The following is a 7,473-nucleotide window of genomic DNA, read 5'->3' as shown; positions in this document are numbered from 1 at the left end:
AAGAAACTCTTTAAATAATATCTACACATGTAGTGATTTCGTACATTAAATGTTTAACATTGAGTAACTGTTGGTTTTGTGATATTTATATTTATAGTAAGACAATTGAGTTTTTTTGTACATATAAATACACAAATATGTTATGGATTTATGAAGTTTTTTTTTTTAGTAAAACACAAATGTAGATATTTTAAAATGAAGCTGTTTTTACATTTTCTAAATGAGTTGAAAATGTTTATAAACTATGTAAAATGTGTCTGTTCTAAACATTTTGTTAAATTAATTATTTTAGTTTTAAGTTTAGTTTTTTCTGTTTCTATCATGATTGTCAATGTTGTGTATTGTCTTTTGATCAGTCTGTACAGTCTACATTCATATACAAACATCACACCAATCTACTTATCCAAGCAGCAATAATAATAATGATAATAATAATAATAATAATAACAGGGGTACATTACAACTTTCTCTTCTGTTTTGTAATGTTTTCAATGACTTCAATACTTTTTTAAGATCAATTTTAAACGCTTTAACATTTGGGATAATTTTAAAAAACTACATTTATGTATCAAATGTTTTCCAAATATCATCAAATTGCTACATATAAATTCCACATCCTTGTCCTTCAAAATAAAAGCAAATGTAACCAAATGCTAATCAAAGCCAGGTATCACAGTGTGTGTGAGCAGCCAATCATCAACTCTTTCCTAAAACCTCTTCACCACAGAACAGGAAAAAAAGACATGTTGTTGACTTTCATTATTAGTTTGACTAAACATGCAGCTGTAATCATCTATATTAAACCTAATCATTAAAAATATATTTACATGGATAAACATCATTCATTGTTTTAAAAATAATCTATTTCATTTTAGGAAATAAAGGAAATGATAAATATTTGTCCTAATTTTGATAATATCTGTTTTCTAATAGTTTGAAGATATTATTTGTCTCTTTACTTGAAGATGAAAACATTGTTTAATAAATAACAGTGTCTAAAAAACAAAAACTTCCAATGAACAGTTTATTGATCTTTGTGGATACTGATGAATACTGTAATATTCCTTTAATGAAATGAATCAAGGCAATAGGAATAGCCCTGACTACTAATGAATGTTGTTTCTGAGAACATTTATCTTTAAAATCACAATGATTGTAAATATTACCATTGTCATCCATTAAATGTATTATTGTCCCTTTTCAATCCAGTCTTTAAAGAATAAAGTTTTCCTCTTGTATAAAATACAGCTGTTATTCCAGATTGTAGCTTTATGTGGACTGAAGTGGTGCTTCTAAAGCATTTTATAATATAATAACACCTGCATATGATCATGTGATCACTTAAAGGATGAAAATCACAAGATGTTTGAATGTTTTTTACATGATGATCTTTTTAATGACGTCCTTTCTGTTGCAGACAAGGAGAGCTGAGGTAAAGGTAGCACTGCCTTGGGCCACAGTGTTTTAAGTGGGAGCCTCTGTCATCATCAACATCTGTGATAAACACCTACAACATGAGACATGTCCCCAGATCAATGATGGACAGTTGTTGATATGAAATATTGACTAATAAATGGATATTGTCAAAGTTCTTGTTAGTTTTCACTTGTAATTTGTGGTTGATTAAAACTATCATTAGGAGGACACAGTGCAGGGAGAGCTGCTGGTATGGAGGTGATGACATCATTCTGAAGGTAGAAATCAACGTTAAAACAGGACAAAGTCATGTTAAAAAAGGACATGTTTTTCTTCCCAGAATGCATCATGTCACTAAAATCTCACTCTTATCATTGTGTGAAACTTGGCAGCCTGTGAATACTGGTGGATTTATTTAATAAATATCATTCTGGATGATCAAACCTCCATGGAGGTTCAGAGAGGGATTTGAAACTGAAGGAGCCACTGGGAGAATGTAGAAAGTTCTTCTGATCTAGACCTCATCATTTCCTCGTCTCCACAGACAACAGACAGAATAAAGCTCAGTCAGCATTAGACGATGTGATGTAAACTTTCACTGTCATTTATTGAAGTGTATATAATGATTATTTAATATTCTGTAAACCCTGAGTTTTTTTTCTTTCTTTTTCATTTCTAGATGTTTCTCATTGTTTCAATGAATGACAGATTTTAAGAAGGTATACATGAGATTTTTCAAGGACAGATTGTAATAAGACATGATAAAGGGGAGTGACTTCAGTCTTCAAATATTTGTTATAAAGAGATACATTTAGTTTTAAACCTTATGGACAATAACAACTTATTTATTTACTATATTATATTTTGCCGTTACAAAGTAGATTCACGAAAACATTGAGTACTTTGAGTATGTTGAGGTCAGTCCAAATGTCCTCTTTTTAAAAGTCAAAATATGCTAACTGCTCCAGTTCTCTCTCAGGATGGACTTTCAGGACTTCTGTTACTTCTTCACAGACGTGGTGGTTTGTCGCCTGGTGGAAAAACTCAGCTGTGGCTGCGCCGTCACTGGAAAGAAACCCAGTGCTTTGGAGAGTGGACTCCAGCTCCCAGAGACCCTGGAGCAGCTCCAGGGGCCACCCGTCACATGACCTGTGCACTCAGTGTGGATAATAAAAACAAACCAACACCTGTGGGGACATAGTGGCGAGGGAACAGGAAGGAAGCTCGCTTCGGAGAGCGTCAACTGGGAGGAGCTAAACTGGTTAAAACTTACAAATTACAGCAGCCAAAACAGACAGAAAAAGTGGTAAAAAGGTTTCAAAGTGTTAATATTGGAACAAATGGTTTAAACTGGCAAATGATGGGCATGACAAATCCTGAATGTGGTTAAATTGAAGGAAAAAAAATGAGCATGAAATATGGTGAAAAGAGGTTAAAAGTGACAATAATGGGTCAACATATGCAACATTAGGTGGTAAAAATGGTGGAAAGGGTTTATAAGTGCTGAAAATGTCTTGAAAGTGGAAAAAATGTACAGAAAAGACATTGAAATTTGATGGAGAAGTGTCAGAAATGGGAGCAATGTAGCAAAAATGCATTAAAAGAAGCAAAACTATGGCAAGAAAAAGTGATGAAAACGGGTTAAAATATGGCAAGTTTGGTGTAGTTGCAGAAAAAAAGTGTAAAAATATCAGCAAAAATGGGCTCAAATTGTTCAGAAAATATTCTGTCGACCACTTCCCAGTGTCTCGCAACCGCAAATGGGGTCCTGACTCCTAGGTTGAGAACCCCTGGCATCTCAAGGGTTTTTCTGTCTTTTTTTTAAGTTGGTACATTTAGCATCTCCTGTGGTTCTCATCAGGAACTGCTGCACTAAGGAGACTTGGTAAGTTTAATTCTCAAATACGGTACTTTTTTGATTCCACTCTGCATTGTCTGCTCTTTCTTTATATTTGTCACTTTGCTCTGACGTCTTCAGGATGTGCTTCTCACACAGGAAGTTCTCCAGCCTCTGGTCCTGGTGATGGAAGTACCAGTCCTCCACTACGTCCTCGTACTGCTCCAGCATGGTCTCACACTGAACACACACCCACACACACAACTGCATTAGTAAACACATGTTATTTAGAACACTAAACTATTACCTATTATGAATGACTCTTGTGTTGATTTAACTTTTAACAAAAACAAATAAATGTCGTCTAAAAGTGTTAAATGATCAGGTCCACCTGTTTCTTCATGTCGGTGACCTCTGCAGACGGTTGGTCCCACAGCTCGTACGGCATTCCCAGGTCCACTTTCACTTATTACCCACCAGGTTTTTTAGTGTGGTCATGGTCTGACTGGTTCCCTGTAGTCACACCAACAAAACACTGACTTCCTGCTTGGGTCACGTGATCAGCTTTAAAGGGATCGTCCACTTTTTTTTTTTTTACAAGTTCGGTCTAAAATGATTGAAATGTACTATTAGAAGATCTATACCAAACAAAACTTATTATTATGAACCAAATTTATTTTATTAACTTTTAAAAATGGGACTATTTTACCGTTTAAGAACCTGTGTTCCACCATCTTGAAATCAGGTGATTGATGATGTCACACGGCCCCACTGCCTGTAAACATCCTATTGGAGTGAAGCATTCAGCCTGCTTTTTAGATCATTGAGCAGCTTTTTCAAAAAATGCCAACTCATGCTGCTTTTAGTTTCTCTAAATCAGGGGTCACCAACATGGGGAGCCCACATGGACCATAAGAAAATAAAAAACCCATAATTAAACAAAAATGGATGAAAAAAAAAAGAAAGATACAATTAAAAGGAAGATATAAGTTGTACTGTGAGGAAACAAAATAAATACCAATAAAAAAGAAAACTATAATTAAACAAATATCTATGTTTAAAATAATGAGTAAAATACAATTAAAAGGTAGATATAAGTTGTAGTGACATGGATTATTCTGACTGTTCCTTTTTAATTATTCATGTCATATAAAGATGTATGAGAACAGCATTAATGTCACTATATTTACCCTCAGGGATCAATGGTTTACTGAATCTGATCAGGTTTATTGATTAAGTTTTGATAGAATTAATTTAAATTAACCTAATTTAAATAATCCTGATGACATCATTCCAGACCGTAATGATTAAAGAAAAAAAAATGTGCAAACATCACGTGTAAGAAGTGTTTTTTCACCACTAGAAGCTAGAATAAGTATCAATAATCTGTGATGTTTCAGACTCTACAATCACTGGTATTGATGATCTAATCCACAACAACAGAACAACTTTATCCAGATGTTCTGTAGCTCTGATGAGATGTTTAAACACTGAGCAGGTGAAGCTGATTAAAGCTGAGTCATGTTTTCACAGAGCACAGCAGCGCTACAAACAAACAGAGCTTTATAGACACATTAAAGTTAAACAGGCACTGGTGTCTCTGATTTAGGAGTCAGTGATGATTTGTGTAGTTTTTTACCAGGTTAGACGGTGTTTGAAACAGACAAGGATGAGAGTGAGAAGAACATTTCCACATAAATAAACATCCTTTCCCTCACGGCAGGGCCAGATTAACACCGCTGTACCCTGGGCAACAATATTCAAGGGCCCCATCATCACGACCCCAGGATTACTATAATATGGCAAAAGAATAAATAAATTCCAGTAATATACATACATTTACTCACTACACCAATGTCTAACTGTCATCATGTGCATTATGACGTACAGATGTGCAAATGCTCATAGAAATACAAATGTACCACTATGTCATCTTATCAAAGCCCCTCACTCACATATGATGCTATGAAAATAAAACACATCAGCATCAGTTTAATCTCGCAAAACATAAACATCTGGAAACCTGACAATTTCTCTCAAAGAAATGCTGATCTGGCAAAATACACTGGAGTGAAAAAATGACCTATATTCAGTTTATGCTTCTTTATATGTTCTGTGTTTCTGATCTCCTTCTCTTTTTTAGTTTCTGTTTAGTGCTCCCACTGAGCTGCCTCTACATGTTTGTATTTTTTAGTTGTGTAGATCAGTGGTTCCCAGACTTTTAGTGCCCATGGTACACCAACGAACAAGTATAAATCTGTAGCCACACCTATTGTGTAAAATAGCCTTTATAACACGTTTTATCACTCATATCATGTACAATATCTGTAAATATGCATAATAATTTATGAAAGCCAAATAAAAAAAACAATAATTAAACAAATATGGTTTGGTTAGGCATAGATCTTCTAATAATTACATTTCAAAGGTTTTAGGCCAAACTTGTAAAACCAGTGGAGGATGGTTTAAAGATAACAATGAGGCGGTGGACTGACCTTGGCGTAGCGTAGACGTCCAGGCCTCTATGCGTGAACGCTGTACTGCAGGATGCGTTCACAGATGTTGTCCACGGCCTCAGTCAAACGGGTCTCCCAAAACATCAACACACAGATCATCAACTACCCATGATGCAATGCTTTAAAATCCTAAGCATTCTAAAGCTATTTAAGGATAATTATGGTTGATGAGTGTGTTGTTCTTACAACGTGTACTATTTAATATTGCGTCTATTCTTGCCCGTGTCCAGCACCTCCCCCAACTCCAGCACCTCCTTGGACCGACCTGTCCTCTCCAGCGCCTCCTGCATCTCCACCGTCAAGAACTTACACACTAGAGGATGAAGAAGATCCATTAACAGCTGCTCTTTTTTCTTTGAACTTTATTAATAAATAGCTTTATCATTACTGTTCTAAAATAACATTTGTGATTGCAAACTTTATTTTTATGAGATTTGAAGAAAAGCCAAAATGTTTCTTTTTTAAAAGCTTACACTTTATTTCTATTTTTAATTACCACAATAAGGGCATTCTGCAACTGCACCAAACTTGCCATATTTTAACCTATTCTCATCACTATTTCTTGCCATATTTTTTGCTCCTTTTAGTGCATTTTTTGCTACATTTCTGTCACTTCTCCAACAAATTTTTATTACCCTTTCTGCACATTTTTTCCACGCTGAAGACATTTTCAGCACTTATAAACCTTTTCCACCACTTTTTCCACCTAATGTTGCATATGTTGACCCATTATTGTCACTTTTAACCTCTTTTCACCATATTTCATACTTATTTTGCCATTTTAACCACATTCACCATTTGTCATGCCTATTATTTGCCAGTTTAAACTCATTGTTCCAATATTGACAATTGAGTCATGTATTATTTATTTTTTTTAACCACTTTTTCCGTCCATTTTTGGTCACTTTAATTTGCAACCCCCCCCCCCCCCCCCCCCCCCTCTTTTTCCCCTTCTTTTCTTTTTTTCTTTTCTTTTTCTCTAATTTGCAACTTTTAACAATTTTCTGTGTTTTTTTAAAATCCCATTTTACCACCTTTTCCACTGTTTTGTGGTCACTTTTTAATGCATTTTATTTCTGATTAAAACAAGGATTTAAATTTTTAAGATGCGAATAATAATAGAACTTCCTGGATAACACTGGATATTAATTAAATAAATAAATAAATGTGGTTATCACAGACTCATTCATTTTACAATTAATAACAAGAAGAAGAAAAAAAGAAGTATTATATTTACTATCAACATCTTAGTGGCAGATACCATAGCACACCTTCAGAGGTGAGTGCATTCCCTGTTGCTTTATCAGTATAAATAGATTTTTATCATTATGTTTGGACAAATCTATGATTATTACAGATGTTATAAACACGTAATGACTCTGTGTTGATACACAGTAGTAGAGCCTGATTAAAATAATCCTACCTTCACATTTGTTGATAAGTCTATCTCCTTCCTCCACACTGACTCCACTATAAACACCAAACAGCTGTAAAACCATAAAAAGCTTCATTATTTCATCCTAAACTCTGGGTGACGTCAGGAAGGTCTGGAAGACAACGGCCACATCGGCATGATCGGAGCATGCGCAGTGAAACGTTGCAGGCATGGCTAGTCGAGCATCGATCAGAACAGGGAGCGAGAGAGGATGTTCAACAGGATTTAACTTAAACTTACACATATAAAACACACATACCGGTACATAT

At 34.8% G+C, this 7,473-nt stretch overlaps 1 pseudogene; it reads right to left on the bottom strand.

Moving 5' to 3' along the window:
* Positions 1–3,121: 3,121 nt before the first annotated feature.
* Positions 3,122–7,451, bottom strand: LOC114466948 (protein canopy 4-like; annotated as a pseudogene).
* Between the last annotated feature and the right edge of the window lie 22 nt (positions 7,452–7,473).

Source organism: Gouania willdenowi, chromosome 1 (genome assembly GCF_900634775.1).
Source record: "Gouania willdenowi chromosome 1, fGouWil2.1, whole genome shotgun sequence".
Taxonomy (NCBI): domain Eukaryota; kingdom Metazoa; phylum Chordata; class Actinopteri; order Blenniiformes; family Gobiesocidae; genus Gouania; species Gouania willdenowi.
This window is presented reverse-complemented; position numbering and strand designations above follow the sequence as displayed.